Source organism: Rattus norvegicus, chromosome 8 (assembly GCF_036323735.1).
Source record: "Rattus norvegicus strain BN/NHsdMcwi chromosome 8, GRCr8, whole genome shotgun sequence".
In the NCBI taxonomy this organism is placed as follows: Eukaryota; Metazoa; Chordata; class Mammalia; order Rodentia; family Muridae; genus Rattus; species Rattus norvegicus.
In genome coordinates, this window is record NC_086026.1 from 125,150,859 (window position 1) to 125,167,770 (window position 16,912).

Consider the following 16,912-nt stretch of genomic DNA (forward strand, 5'->3'; position numbering starts at 1 on the left):
AGGTTTAGGAAGCCACCTCCTCTCTTAACTGTGGTTGCATATGATTATCCCTGACTGGCGATGTACAGAGGTCCTGATCTCCAATTGTTAGCACTATTGAGAGGCAACTGGTCAGGAAGGTGCAGACCAAATTTGATAAATTCATACTTCTGTGGATTACCAGAAAATGGAGCCCAGTTGGAGCAATTAGATATTAGACTTATTGGCTCTCCCCTTACTCTTTGCTTATGCTGTCTTTTGTTTTTGTTTTTTGTTTTTTGTTTTCCTATTTCCCTCGTTCCATTTTCAGGCCGCTATGAGGTGAGCCACTTTGCTCCCTGGGATACCATCACTATGATAATTCTTCTTCAGCTCCCGTTTGAGGCTAAAGATGTGAGCTGCTGTTCCAGTTGCCTGCTACCAGCTACCTCCGTTCCCCCATCATGCACTAGCAACTCTCTGGCACTGCAAAGCCAGAATAAACCCTGCCTTCTCTAAGCTGCCCTGCCTATGGCGGTTTTTCACAGCAATAGAAAACCTGACTAATACAGAAGTAACCCTAATACAGGGGTTACACAGCAAGTGAATGCGTTTTCTACAGAAGTCTGCCATCCTGTTATCCCTAGAGCTCATGCTAAAAAGTTAGACATAGTGGTTCACCTCTGCAATCCCAGCATTCCTTGGAGTATGAGTCTTGGCAGCTGAAATAACAGGAAAAGCTCTGATTCAACAAGGTGGAAGGGGAGGATTGTGGGGGAGGTGGGACGATGGGGCAAGTGGACCATGCCACCAGACAGAAGAACTAGTAAGGTTGATGCAGGTTCAAAACCCTGGTAAATCTCATAATTGAGAACGGTAGGCATTAGAATCAGCTCCCTGCCAGACTCTACCTGTCCTAGAACATGTGACTATGACACCCCACTAGGAGCACCATGACAATTGGTCATGTAAGGACAACACCTGAAGTCCTTCCCCTTGCAAATAAAGCATCCCTAACATCTCAGCCTGAGCCAAGGGGGAGCATCTTCCTCTGAGTCCCACCCCACCTCTGAAGTGTTTTTAAGGTCCCTGTCCACAAGGAATAAAGTGTGTGAGTTATTTCCCCAAGAGTCATCTGAGGTGGCTGTCTTATGCGCCTGGATCACTACTCCTGGGAGGAGTTTGCTGGCTACTGGTGCCGATTGCAGTTGATGGCAAACACTTCCCCTATCACCTAGTGGCTCCTGCTGTGGCTCCTGGCTGCCTGCAGCTACTTGCCACTTGCCCTGCCCTGCCTTTCCCTCTAGGAACTGTGACACTTACAGGCCAGGCCAGAGCCCCGAGGAGCCTTTAGTTCTGGTCAGGCTAGGGATCTTTGGATTGCATCCTGCCCGCCGAGCAGCCCATGTGCTGCATTCCGACATCCCTGTGGCTAGGCAGGTGTGGAGCCCAATGATGCACTGACTGTTCGCTGCCTTTCCTGGGTGGCTGGCCTGCTACACTCACTGCGGTATCCCAACGGCAAGGCGGAAACACAGACCAGCGGAGGACTAGGTCCCAAAAGATTGTCCTCTGACCTTCACATGCATGCCATAGCACAAGCACACACACACACACACACACACACACACACACACACACACACGCACGCACGCACGCACGCACGCACGCACGCACGCACACGCACGCACGCACACATACACACACGTGCACGCACACTCACACACACAGTCATTACCCATGAACTTTATGAAAATTAGCTTGTCCTTTAGGATGGTTGTGTGCTCAGCCTCTCGTTCCGTCAGGGGAATATTCTTCCCTTATGTTTGATACAGCTTCGTTATAGAACTTGAAAGATGGTCCCTATGTCCTCCTCTGGAGGCCCAGACTAAGGGTCAGCTGATATACAGGAATTCCCCTTCCATGACGAACACGCAACTGAGTCAGGCCCTGTTATAGCTTTCATGGAATCTTGCTTCCTGGTGTCCCATTGGCTGATGCAAATCACACAGCCAATCATGTTGTCAATTTTTTCCATGCTCTTCAACATCTGCACTGCCCACAGCCAACAGTAATTGTGGCTCAGGATCTCTTCCCCAGGGTTTCAAGGTTCAGCAACAGGATGTGTGGTCTAGCATTTAGCAAGTAGATAGCACAAAGCTGGCTTTAGGAGCTTGAACCCATTGGAAGAGAAAAGGCTAAGTACTAGGAATTTCTCAACCTAGATTTCCTGTGCGTTTGTGAGCACAGTAAAGCCAGGAATTTACTTCAGGAAGCTGATCTGTGTAAAGACACGTATAAGCTCCAGAAAACAGGTCAGTAAGGCAGGAAGTGAGTAATAACTAATTTTAAAGCCATTGCTTTCATAACAGAACTCAGTGGAATTCCTCATTCATTCATTAAAATCCACCCATTGCATTGGCCCATTTCTTTGGGTGTACAGGTGTGCTTGCCCTGTGGGTGTGTGTGGAAGCCAGATGCCAGCACTGAGATATTTTCCTAAATCAAGTCCCCACGAGTGTTTGAGGAAGAGTCTCTAATGAAAGCCAGAAATGGCTGTTTCGTGCCAGAGACCTCATATTCTCTGCCTGTCTCCACTCCCGGCTGAGGTCACAGGCGTGTGACACCATGTGAGCTTTTTGCATGGAAGCTGGCATCTGAACTCAGGTCCTCCTGCTTGTGTAGCAAGGATTTTGCACTGAGCCACCGCCCAGCCCCTGGAAGTGCCTTAAAAGGGAGACAAAGTAGCAGAAAGCCGTTTTGTGCCCTGGTATGATGTCATTCACTGTGTATCTCTTTTGTTTCTTTTGTTATTTAAGAGAGACTTTGGGCAACCCAGTGCAGAGGGGCTCATTCTGAGCTGAAGCACAGGGAGGAGCATTAGGACAGCACTCAAAGGTCTGTTCACAGCCATCATTGACCACTGCATTTCTGTTCACAGCCATCATTGGCCAATGCATTTTCTCAATGACTTGGCAGACTCCTGTGACATTAAGCACTCTGGAAAATCTTCAACACCTCCACACAGGTCTACAAGATTTTAGGCTACAGAAGCCTGAAAAATTTTGAAGGTGCTTTCTAATTATGGCATATTTAATGTTCACTTTTCCAGTTAATATTTATTTAATTGCTTTCTTAACATACTTTCAAATATAAGACCCATTAAATAAAACCGAATTTGCTCGGTAGCCCCAGACCCATCCTGGAAGCTTATTTCCCAATTCCCATAGAAAGGCAGCCTTCTCCTCTAAAAAAGCAGTTTAGCGAGAAGGAAAATAAAATAAAACAATAAAATAAAGTAGCTAGCCTTTGTCTTTCTCATCTGCCAAACCATGTAATGTTTATGAGGAAGTTTCTGGGGACTCATCCAAAGGCTATCTTACCAACACTGCTGTCAGTCCACTCCTAAGTCCACATATGTGACGTTTTCTTGCAATATTTTGACTTAGCTCAGCTTTGGTAAGGTTTGAATTTGCAACAACTGCCCAGAGCTAGTGTTTGGCACTGTTTGTCCCCTGTAGTCGCCCTACTGGGACACTGTGGAACCTTGATGGTGAGGGGCTGGCTGGCAGGACCTAGTCACAGGAGCCATGCTTCCAAAGGTTGTAGCCCAGCCCCTGGTTCCAGACTTGCTTTCTGCTGGGCGGCCCGTTGTGTAGTAAGCAGACCAGACTCTGCTACACTCTCTCTGCCCTGAGTTGAGCCTTTCTGCCAAGCCTTCCCTGCCCAGATGCACTGAAATGCTGTGACATTATGAGGTAAAATGAATATCACCCCTCAAGTCGGGCTTTTTTGATCACAGTAATGGGAAAGCTATGATGAGCTTTTTCTTGCATAATGGAATATTTAATAGAGAAAGGAATAATCTACCATGCTCATTGCTGTAAAAGTAACATATTCTCCTGTTGTAACTGTCTCCGAGGCTCGCTTCCTCCATTTTCTAACTTAGTCTTAGTCCTGGAAGCTTCGAGCCTCCATATAATTTTATCTAGGACTAGAATGTTTTCAACCTCTGAATTTTACCGTTGAATAAGCTCGCCCCTTCCTAGTTCTCTATGACTTCTCTCTGGCTGGATCAACTCACCTGTTCTGGTTCAAACTCTTTTCCCAGATGACTTATTCAATCTAGCTTTTCTCTTGGCCTCTGAATTGCTCTGCTTGGCCTCAGACTAACTCTGGCAATCTTTTCTAATCTTCTAGCTCCTTCTCATTCTCAGACTCATTCTGTGGGTCAGAGTTTTACTTGTCTAGCTTGTTCTCTCTTCGATCTGTCTCTGTAAAACTCTCCCGGTAACACTGCCTCCTTCTCCCTCTCTGGGCCGCTCCACTCTCCCTGTCCACTTTACTGCACTGCTCTCTCCATGAACTCTACTGCATTCCTGTGCTGTACTCTCTTCCTCCTGTACTGTCTGTCTCCCCCTTAAATAGCTTCCCTTTCCTCTCTCTTCTCATGAGAGTTGGGCATACTATTCTGTCAAATCTTTCTCTGATTCATCACTCTTTCTGCCACTCAATTAGACATCGCTTTCAAACATGGGCTTGTAGCTTCCTTCTACAAAGTAACTTTGCCTTCACTGTTTTGGATTAAAGGTGAATACTAAGGAGCGTGTCTGTATTCTAGTCCAAGGGAATAAAGGAGTGTGCTAAGGGCTGAGGCATACCCTAACTAGAAACGGGTTCAAATATCTTGTAACACACCATGCCAGTTCACAGAGAAAGGCATGTGCATTGTAAAGCTCTCACCGTTTTTTACTCTGAAGGAGACTAGGGGATGACCGCTTCATCCTAATTAAGCAGAATTGGACGGAGATCAAGGTGGGGAGGCTGCAGGGGGTAAATGGCTTCTGTTTCCATCCCAAATGGCCCATTTCCCAATTCTTGCTCAAAGCTAGCTTTTGTGGAGGCCGGTGGATAGACTTCCCCAGGAAGTTCTCACCCTTACAGCATCTAGGTTCCTGCTTTCACTTAAGAGACCAAAGGGCAGTATGGATCCTGCCCTGTGACATCAGAGAGAGAAAGGGAATCCAATCCTGCCCCACGCCCTACCTGATAGAATGTAAAAGCTCAGGGTTTCCCAGAGCCTGGACAGGTTACATCCCGGATCCTGCCCTCATGAGGAGTCTGTCTGTCTATGCTGTGGTGAATACTGCTTTCCCTTTTCACAAGCCTTGGCTGTGTGCTGTGAGTTGATGACTAACTTCCGGCGTGGCAATTCCTTGATAACTTCAACCAAATGTTGTACCTTAGTGCGTGAGTACGCCACGATGGGGGTGGGGGTGGATTAGATCCAGCTGGATCTACTAAAGGCAGTACACCAAAATGCCTACGTTCAGCTGTCTGCTCATATGCATGAGGAAGTTTCCTTAAGGCATAACTGCTCCCTTATTAGATCCCAAGGCTCTCATTCAAAAGATTGACCAGCTTAAGCTTTTAATGAGCATAGCATCATTAAAGTTTTCAATTTTGCCACTCCCCAATGGAAAGGAAAAACTCTTTATATACTTATTGGCCACAGGCACCTGCTTTTATAAATAGCCCATCCATGTATCTGTCTACTTTTGTCTTCATTTTATTATTTTCTAAGAATTATTTATATATTTCAGAGACTAAAAATATATAGTCCCAATTAGAATGTGGATAGGAAGAGTGCTTTAGAAAGGAAATTACCCCCAAATAAATTTCACTGAATAGCTAATGTGTTTTCAAATAGCAGAGAAACATCAGTGTTATTTTTGAAGACACAGAGATAAATTTGTGATAGATATATATAAAAAAAAACCAAGGTGACAAATGGATGCAATTATTAAACGCCCATAAAAATAAAAATAAATGAGAACAATGTCAATGTACAAACGAGGCTCATATTTGCATAATATTTACAGGCCTATAAAATATAAATATAAAGGTTGATTTAACTAAAAAGAGCGGCATAATTTTACTGCCGATTAGAAGATTTGTGTGGGTGTGTGGCACCAACAAAGCTAAATCCTCATTTCCTACAATTGAAACTCGCTAGACAGCTATAAATGAAAAGTAAATAGACAGATAAATAAACAGAGAATCCTTAGAAATATGAGGGAAACAGCTAGATAATAAATTGGTGAACTCGTTAAGCAGTTTCTTCTTAGGGAATAGCTGAAAGCAGGAAGGGGTGAAACAGAAGATGCCCATGTCTTCTATGAATGCCATTACCAGAACTTTCCCAAACTTCTGCTTTAGACACGTGTGTGTCTGTAACCCTGGCTGCCAGGAGGCTGAGGACAGAGATCGGTGAGGCTGAACTTTAGAAGTATGGACCGGAGAAAGCATTTTGAAGTAAAGTTTAAATGGCACTGAGAGTCAGACAGGCGTGACAGAAAGTGGGGAAAATGGGTCCCAGAGGGATGTGAAAGCATCGAGGAAGAGGAGGAGACAAAGGGGAATAGACAGAGAGGAGAGTTAGGTCAAATGGAGGTGGTGGAGTTTATGAAAGTGGGGGTCGGAAGTGTACATGCCAGGCAGGTGTTACCGAAAGGCAAGCCATCAGTCAACGACTGTGCTAATGAAATCAACAGAGTTCTCAAAGGAGGAAGCAGGAAGAGTCAATAAACATATGAAATAGTGTTGCCCATCAAAGAAACATAAATCTAAATTCCATCGAGATTCCATCTCAGGCAGTCAGAATGGCTGTTATGAGGAAAACAAATGTTGGGGGCTGGAGAGATGACTCAGCAGTTAAGAGTGTATACCGCTCTTGCAGAGGACATAAGTTCACTCATGGCAACCATGTTAGAAGGCTCACACCGGCTTATAACTCCAGCTCCAGCAGGACCTCATACCTCTAGCCTCAGAGAGCATGCATGCAAAAATACCACACATACACACACACACACACACACACACACACACACACACACACACACACAGGCACTCAAACTATTCCCTACACAGTTTGAAGGGAAGGAGGCTGAGCACACATCTTGCTCAGGGACTGAGTCTCTGACATTGTTTTTACCAGCAGGGCTTTCTCTTGGTTGTAGATAAATGCAAACATTTCTCAGCACCAATAGCCTTTGCAGTCTGCACAGTCTTCTGGTGTATTGATCACGTTTCATTTATGTCTATCAAACAATCTCACTTAAAGTAGTAACCAGTGCAATATTCTCTGAAACGGAAAAATTCATCACAAACATATATACATAGTTAAAAATCTCAATTCCCCGATAAAAAGATGCAGACTAACTTAACAGATTAGATAAAAAAAAATAAAAAATAAAAAACAAGATCCACCTTTCTGCTCATCCAAGAAAGACACCCTAACGTGAAGGATACGTATCACCTCAAGGTAAAAGAGTAGAAAAAGATATTCCAAGCAAATGAACCCAAGACACAAGGTAGTGTAGCCATTTGAATATCTGACAAAATAGACTTCAAAATAAAATTAATCTGAAGAGGGAGGGAAAGGCACTACACACTCATCAAAAGAGAAAAATCACCAAGGAGATGGTGTAATTCTAAACATCTGTGCTCTCAATACAAGGTCACCCAAGTTCACAAGAGAAACACCCCTTCACCTTAAATCACACATTGACCTTCACACAGTGGAAGTAGGTAAATTCAATACCCCCCTCCCCTTTACCAATAGACAGGGCCATCCAGACAGCATCCAAACAGAAGTGGCTGAAGCTAAAAGATGTTGCAAACCAAATGGATCTAACAGATACTCACAGAACACTGTACCCTGACACAGAAGAAGAATCCTTCTTCTCAGCAGCTCACCGAACTTTCTCCAAAATAGAACACATATTCCAACATAAGGCAAGTCTCAGCAGATCCAAGGAAACGGAAATAACACCCTGCATCTCATCCGACCAGCATGGGTTATTCCTGGATAACAACAACAGCAAAAACAACAAACAACAACAACAACAACAACCGCTCTACCACTGAGCTAAATCCCCAACCCCCACAAATATTTTCAATAAAATATTTGCAAACTGAATCTAAGAACACATCCAAAAGTCATTCTCCACACTTCATCCTACAAATGAAGGAATGGTTCATTGTGTGTGTGCGCGCACGTGTAATCCACCTCATAAACACGCAGGAAGACCAAAACTGCACGATCATTTCATCAGATGGGAAAACATCCTTCGACAAAATCTAACACCTTTAGAAGTCCTGGAAAGACCAGGGATACAAAAGGCGAACCTCCACATAATAAAGGCGATTTACAGGAAGCCCACAGCTAACATCAACCTAAGTGGAGAGAAACTCAAAGCATTGCGACTAAAACCAGGAACAAGACAAGGCTGTCTACTCTCTGGAAATCTGTGCAGTATAGTACTTCATTGACGTTTTAGCTGGAGCAGTGAGGCAACCGGAGGAAACCAGAAGGATACAAACAGGAAGGGGAGGAGTCTCAGCATCCTCATTTGCATAGGGGTCTATTCTTAAATGGCCCTAAACATTTCACCAGGAAACTCCTACAGCTGATAAACACCTTCAGCAAAGTGGCGGACGACAAATTTAATCCACAAATATAAGGTTTTCCTATACACAAATGACAAACGAACTGAGAGAAATGCAGGAAACAAAGACTTTAAAAACCGCTCCACAAAATGCCTTGGGGTAACTGACCAAGCGCATGAGAAACTTGCATGATAAAACGTTGAGACACTGAAAAAGAAATTGAGAATGGTATCAAACAGGCTTCCACTGACCTCTGAAACTAGAAGGGCACTGCAGCCTCACCTCTGTAATTTTAGCAAATGATTGGGTGCTGAGGAGGAAGTGGGAAATGGGAAGATCGAGCAAAACCAGACAAAATGACAACGACCAAACAAAACCCCACCCCTGTCATGACTCAAGTACTTTGAAGGGGAAGATAAGGTGTGGGACAAGCTCGTGAAGGTGCTTACACTACATGGACATGCACAGCAGTTGTAAGTCTCCCATTCCTTGGAGGTCATCGGCCACAGGCCCATGAGGGTGAGGGAGAAGGAGTTGGAGGCAGAGCTTGAACAGCCCTGAGTGGGACATTGTGACTTCCAGGTACAGCTTCTGTGAGGCAGCTCAAGTTTATTTGAGTTGAACAAAGACTATATAGACCTGGGGGAGTTGGTAGGGGTTTTCAGAGTGGGTGTGTGTCTTTGGCTAGGGCTGAGGGAATGCTTCATTTACATGAAGAGGCATTCCAAGAACCTGCAGGGCAGGTGCCTGTCCTCAGGGGTAGGGGAGGGAGAGGTCATTCACCACAGCCTGTAGGTTCAGAGCAGGGAGACCCATACTAACTCCTGCCAGTCTCAGGGTGAAATTTGGGGGGTTTCGGGCATGTCTCAATCCTGCTCCAGGCCAGATCTCCCTGGTTACACGTGCCCATAAGAAGTCATTCCACTTCCTGTATCAGCACAAATACTACTGCTTCCTCCCCACTGAAGGGCACACTGCCTTACCTTGGTCTGAAGTCTGTATCAAGAGTCTTGAATTGGCACTGAAGCTCCCAGAAGGGGCGGCGCAGATCTTCCTGGTTGCTGCCGCCACAGAGTGCCCGTGGGCAGCACCCCGAGAGTGAACTTGAGCCTCGGGACCACAGGTAAGACCAACTTTTCTGCTGCAAGAAAGCTGCCTGGTGAACTCGGGACACACGGAGGCAGAATTCCTCTAGGACCGGGCACTCCCTGTGTTAACCGGGAGTCCCACACCCGAGGATCCCGGCCCGCAGCAGCTCTCCGCTCCCAGACACCGTGGGAGAGAGACCCCACCGCCTGATCAGGTGGGCACTCCTGAGGCTGCAGAGCGGAAGAGACCACCAACACTGCCCACCCCTGCCCACATCCCTGGCCCAAGAGGAAACTGTATAAGGCCTCTGGGCTCCCGTGGGGGAGGGCCCAGGAGCGGCAGGACCCCTGCGCCTGAGACACCGCCGGATCCTGAAGGAAACAGACCAGATAAACAGTTCTCTGCACCCAAATCCCGTGGGAGGGAGAGCTAAACCTTCAGAGAGGCAGACAAGCCTGGGAAACCAGAAGAGACTGCTCTCTGCACACACATCTCGGACGCCAGAGGAAAACACCAAAGGCCATCTGGAATCCTGGTGCACTGAAGCTCCCAGAAGGGGCGGCGCAGATCTTCCTGGTTGCTGCCATCGCAGAGAGCCCGTGGGCAGCACCCCGCGAGCGAACTTGAGCCTCAGGACCACAGGTAAGACCAACTTGTCTGCTGCAAGTGACCTGCCTGGTGAACGCAAGACACATGCCCACAGGAACAGCTGAAGACCCGTAGAGAGGAAAAACTACATGCACGAAAGCAGAACACTGTGTCCCCATAGCTGGCTGAAAGAAAACAGTAAAACAGGTCTACAGCACTCCTGACACACAGGCTTATAGGGCAGTCTAGCCACTGTCAGAAATAGCAGAACAAAGTAACACTAGAGATAATCTGATGGTGAGAGGCAAGCGCAGGAACCCCAGCAACAGAAACCAAGACTACATGCCATCATCGGAGCCCAATTCTCCCACCAAAACAAACATGGAATGTCCAAACACACCAGAAAAGCAAGATCTAGTTTCAAAATCATATTTGATCATGATGCTGGAGGACTTCAAGAAAGACGTGAAGAACTCCCTTAGGGAAACACAGGAAAACATTAATAAACAAGTAGAAGCCTACAGAGAGGAATCGCAAAAATGCCTGAAAGAATTCCAGGAAAACATAAATAAACAAGTAGAAGCCCATAGAGAGGAGACACAAAAATCCCTGAAAGAATATCAGGAAATCATAAATAACCAAGTAGAAGCCCATAGAGAGGAGTCACAAAAATCCCTGAAAGAATTCCAGGAAAACACAATCAAACAGTTGAAGGAATTAAAAATGGAAATAGAAGCAATCAAGAAAGAACACATGGAAACAACCCTGGACATAGAAAATCAAAAGAAGAGACAAGGAGCTGTAGATACAAGCTTCACCAACAGAATACAAGAGATGGAAGAGAGAATCTCAGGAGCAGAAGATTCCATAGAAATCATTGACTCAACTGTCAAAGATAATGTAAAGAGGAAAAAGCTACTGGTCCAAAACATACAGGAAATCCAGGACTCAATGAGAAGATCAAACCTAAGGATAATAGGTATAGAAGAGAGTGAAGACTCCCAGCTCAAAGGACCAGTAAATATCTTCAACAAAATCATAGAAGAAAACTTCCCTAACCTAAAAAAAGAGATACCCATAGGCATACAAGAAGCCTACAGAACTCCAAATAGATTGGACCAGAAAAGAAACACCTCCCGTCACATAATAGTCAAAACACCAAACGCACAAAATAAAGAAAGAATATTAAAAGCAGTAAGGGAAAAAGGTCAAGTAATATATAAAGGCAGACCTATCAGAATCACACCAGACTTCTCACCAGAAACTATGAAGGCCAGAAGATCCTGGACTGATGTCATACAGACCCTAAGAGAACACAAATGCCAGCCCAGGTTACTGTATCCTGCAAAACTCTCAATTAACATAGATGGAGAAACCAAGATATTCCATGACAAAACCAAATTTACACAATATCTTTCTACAAATCCAGCACTACAAAGGATAATAAATGGTAAAGCCCAACATAAGGAGGCAAGCTATACCCTAGAAGAAGCAAGAAACTAATCGTCTTGGCAACAAAACAAAGGGAATGAAAGCACACAAACATAACCTCACATCCAAATATGAATATAACAGGAAGCAATAATCACTATTCCTTAATATCTCTCAACATCAATGGCCTCAACTCCCCAATAAAAAGACATAGATTAACAAACTGGATACGCAACGAGGACCCTGCATTCTGCTGCCTACAGGAAACACACCTCAGAGACAAAGACAGACACTACCTCAGAGTGAAAGGCTGGAAAACAACTTTCCAAGCAAATGGTCAGAAGAAGCAAGCTGGAGTAGCCATTCTAATATCAAATAAAATCAATTTTCAACTAAAAGTCATCAAAAAAGATAAGGAAGGACACTTCATATTCATCAAAGGAAAAATCCACCAAGATGAACTCTCAATCCTAAATATCTATGCCCCAAATACAAGGGCACCTACATACGTAAAAGAAACCTTACTAAAGCTCAAAACACACATTGCACCTCACACAATAATAGTGGGAGATTTCAACACCCCACTCTCATCAATGGACAGATCATGGAAACAGAAATTAAACAGAGATGTCGACAGACTAAGAGAAGTCATGAGCCAAATGGACTTGACGGATATTTATAGAACATTCTATCCTAAAGCAAAAGGATATACCTTTTCTCAGCTCCTCATGGTACTTTCTCCAAAATTGACCATATAATTGGTCAAAAAACGGGCCTCAACAGGTACAGAAAGATAGAAATAATCCCATGTGTGCTATCGGACCACCACGGCCTAAAACTGGTCTTCAATAACAATAAAGGAAGAATGCCCACATATACTTGGAAATTGAACAATGCTCTACTCAATGATAACCTGGTCAAGGAAGAAATAAAGAAAGAAATTAAAAACTTTTTAGAATTTAATGAAAGTGAAGGTACAACATACCCAAACTTATGGGACATAGTGAAAGTTGTGCTAAGAGGAAAACTCATAGCGCTGAGTGCCTGCAGAAAGAAACAGGAAAGAGCATATGTCAGCAGCTTGACAGCACACCTAAAATCTCTAGAACAAAAAGAAGCAAATACACCCAGGAGGAGTAGAAGGCAGGAAATAATCAAACTCAGAGCGGAAATCAACCAAGTAGAAACAAAAAGGACCATAGAAAGAATCAACAGAACCAAAAGTTGGTTCTTTGAGAAAATCAACAAGATAGATAAACCCTTAGCCAGACTAACGAGAGGACACAGAGAGTGCGTCCAAATTAACAAAATCAGAAATGAAAAGGGAGACATAACTACAGATTCAGAGGAAATTCAAAAAATCATCAGATCTTACTATAAAAACCTATATTCAACAAAACTTGAAAATCTTCAGGAAATGGACAATTTCCTAGACAGATACCAGGTACCAAAGTTAAATCAGGAACAGATAAACCAGTTAAACAACCCCATAACTCCTAAGGAAATAGAAGCAGTCATTAAAGGTCTCCCAACCAAAAAGAGCCCAGGTCCAGATGGGTTTAGTGCAGAATTCTATCAAACCTTCATAGAAGACCTCATACCAATATTATCCAAACTATTCCACAAAATTGAAACAGATGGATCACTACCGAATACCTTCTACGAAGCCACAATTACTCTTATACCTAAACCACACAAAGAACCAACAAAGAAAGAGAACTTCAGACCAATTTCCCTTATGAATATCGACGCAAAAATACTCAATAAAATTCTGGCAAACCAAATCCAAGAGCACATCAAAACAGTCATCCACCATGATCAAGTAGGCTTCATCCCAGGCATGCAGGGATGGTTTAATATACAGAAAACCATCAACGTGATCCATTATATAAACAAACTGAAAGAACAAAACCACATGATCATTTCATTAGATGCTGAGAAAGCATTTGACAAAATTCAACACCCCTTCATGATAAAAGTCCTGGAAAGAATAGGAATTCAAGGCCCATACCTAAACATAGTAAAAGCCATATACAGCAAACCAGTTGCTAACATTAAACTAAATGGAGAGAAACTTGAAGCAATCCCACTAAAATCAGGGACTAGACAAGGCTGCCCACTCTCTCCCTACTTATTCAATATAGTTCTTGAAGTTCTAGCCAGAGCAATCAGACAACAAAAGGAGGTCAAGGGGATACAGATCGGAAAAGAAGAAGTCAAAATATCACTATTTGCAGATGATATGATAGTTTATTTAAGTGATCCCAAAAGTTCCACCAGAGAACTACTAAAGCTGATAAACAACTTCAGCAAAGTGGCTGGGTATAAAATTAACTCAAATAAATCAGTAGCCGTCCTCTACACAAAAGAGAAACAAGCCGAGAAAGAAATTAGGGAAACGACACCCTTCATAATAGACCCAAATAATATAAAGTACCTCGGTGTGACTTTAACCAAGCAAGTAAAAGATCTGTACAATAAGAACTTCAAGACACTGAAGAAAGAAATTGAAGAAGACCTCAGAAGATGGAAAGATCTCCCATGCTCATGGATTGGCAGGATTAATATAGTAAAAATGGCCATTTTACCAAAAGCGATCTACAGATTCAATGCAATCCCCATCAAAATACCAATCCAATTCTTCAAAGAGTTAGACACAACAATTTGCGAATTCATCTGGAATAACAAAAAACCCCGGATAGCTAAAACTATCCTCAACAATAAAAGGACTTCAGGGGGAATCACTATCCCTGAACTCAAGCAGTATTACAGAGCAATAGTGATAAAAACTGCATGGTATTGGTACAGAGACAGACAGATAGACCAATGGAATAGAATTGAAGACCCAGAAATGAACCCACACACCTATGGGCACCTGGTTTTGACAAAGGTGCCGAAACCATTCAATGGAAAAAAGATAGCATTTTCAGCAAATGGTGCTGGTTCAACTGGAGGTCAACATGTAGAAGAATGCATATTGATCCATGCTTATCACCCTGTACAAAGCTTAAGTCCAAGTGGATCAAGGACCTCCACATCAAACCAGACACACTCAAACTAATAGAAGAAAAACTAGGGAAGCATCTGGAACACATGGGCACTGGAAAAAATTTCCTGAACAAAACACCAATGGCTTATGCTCTAAGATCAAGAATCGACAAATGGGATCTCATAAAACTGCAAAGCTTCTGTAAGGCAAAGGACACTGTGGTTAGGACAAATCGGCAACCAACAGATTGGGAAAAGATCTTTACCAATCCTACAACAGATAGAGGCCTTATATCCAAAATATACAAAGAACTCAAGAAGTTAGACCGCAGGGAAACAAATAACCCTATTAAAAAATGGGGTTCAGAGCTAAACAAAGAATTCACAGCTGAGGAATGCCGAATGGCTGAGAAACACCTAAAGAAATGTTCAACATCTTTAGTCATAAGGGAAATGCAAATCAAAACAACCCTGAGATTTCACCTCATACCAGTGAGAATGGCTAAGATCAAAAACTCAGGTGACAGCAGATGCTGGCGAGGATGTGGAGAAAGAGGAACGCTCCTCCATTGTTGGTGGGATTGCAGACTGGTACAACCATTCTGGAAATCAGTCTGGAGGATCCTCAGAAAATTGGACATTGAACTGCCTGAGGATCCAGCTGTACCTCTCTTGGGCATATAACCAAAAGATGCCCCAACATATAAAAAAGACACGTGCTCCACTATGTTCATTGTAGCCTTATTTATAATAGCCAGAAGTTGGAAAGAACCCAGATGCCCTTCAACAGAGGAATGGATACAGAAAATGTGGTACATCTACACAATGGAATATTACTCAGCTATCAAAAACAACGACTTTATGAAATTCGTAGGCAAATGGTTGGAACTGGAAAATATCATCCTGAGTGAGCTAACCCAATCACAGAAAGACATACATGGTATGCACTCATTGATAAGTGGCTATTAGCCCAAATGCTTGAATTACCCTAGATGCCTAGAACAAATGAAACTGAAGACGGATGATCAAAATGTGAATGCTTCACTCCTTCTTTAAAAGGGGAACAAGAATACCCTTGGCAGGGAAGAGAGAGGCAAAGATTAAAACAGAGACTGAAGGAACACCCATTCAGAGCCTGCCTCACATGTGGCCCATACATATACAGCCACCCAATTAGACAAGATGGATGAAGCAAAGAAGTGCAGACCGACAGGAGCCGGGTGTAGATCGCTCCTGAGAGACACAGCCAGAATACAGCAAATACAGAGGCGAATGCCAGCAGCAAACCACTGAACTGAGAATAGGACCCCCGTTGAAGGAATCAGAGAAAGATTGGAAGAGCTTGAAGGGGCTCGAGACCCCATATGTACAACAATGCCAAGCAAGCAGATCTTCCAGGGACTAAGCCACTACCTAAAGACTATACATGGACTGACCCTGGACTCTGACCTCATAGGTAGCAATGAATATCCTAGTAAGAGCACCAGTGGAAGGGGAAGCCCTGGGTCCTGCTAAGACTGAACCCCCAGTGAACTAGACTGTTGGGGGGAGGGCGGCAATGGGGGGAGGTTGGGGAGGGGAACACCCATAAGGAAGGGGAGAGGGGAGGGGGATGTTTGCCCGGAAACCGGGAAAGGGAATAACACTCGAAATGTATATAAGAAATACTCAAGTTAATAAAAAAAAAAGAGTCTTGAATTGTTGGTGACAACTTGTCAATCTTAATGAATGATGTCTCTAGGGGGATTCTGGCTTGAGAATCTATTTCCCATTAAATTAGTCACACATCTGGTGGTGATCAATTCCTCACAGTTAAATTTTGTAGAAAGGCTTTGGCTCTGATGGGACATAAAACCGTCTAGCTTTGGGTGGGATGAGAATAAGGAAAACATCACGAGGTATGTGTAGAGTTGCCTGGAGGGAAGTCAGGAGTGTTGAGCACACAGGGTGCAGTGTGTCGCCATATTTAGATGACTCGATAACTTTTTTATGATAAAATATTTTTCCTACAGCCGTTGCCTTTATTGGTTTCTGTGTTTTCTTTTTTCCTGTGTGTGTATGTGTGTGTGTGTGTGTGTGTGTGTGTGTGTGTGTGTGTGTGTGCATGTATGTGTGTGGTATAAGAATGTAGGCGATTGTCCTGATCAGTGTGTGTCAAGAGAAGCAATGTCTTGCGTCACAGATATTTTGCAGGTTTGTTCAGATCCTGGACATGCTCTCCTTATCAATGCTATCATATGGAGAGAGGATGGAAATGCAGGGAAATTGGAGGACACGTAGTGGGAAAGGATCCACCCTCCTAGAGTCTTGCTGGAGCCTCTTACCATCTGAGAATCAAGAGTTCCAACACAGTTGACAGCAGCTGCTTAAGGCCTTCCTCTCTTTCCAGATATAAAGCTGAAATTTT

The 16,912-nt window shown here is 43.7% G+C and overlaps 1 long non-coding RNA gene across 1 annotated transcript in view; it reads left to right on the plus strand.

The window, feature by feature from the left end:
- The window catches only part of LOC134480244 (uncharacterized), a 12,426-nt gene extending 11,949 nt beyond the window's left edge, over positions 1-477 (plus strand). Inside the window, exon 2 of the long non-coding RNA XR_010054504.1 lies at positions 290-477. This is a non-coding gene — a long non-coding RNA (uncharacterized LOC134480244). The remainder of the gene's footprint in view (positions 1-289) is intronic.
- The last annotated feature ends 16,435 nt before the right edge of the window (positions 478-16,912 follow it).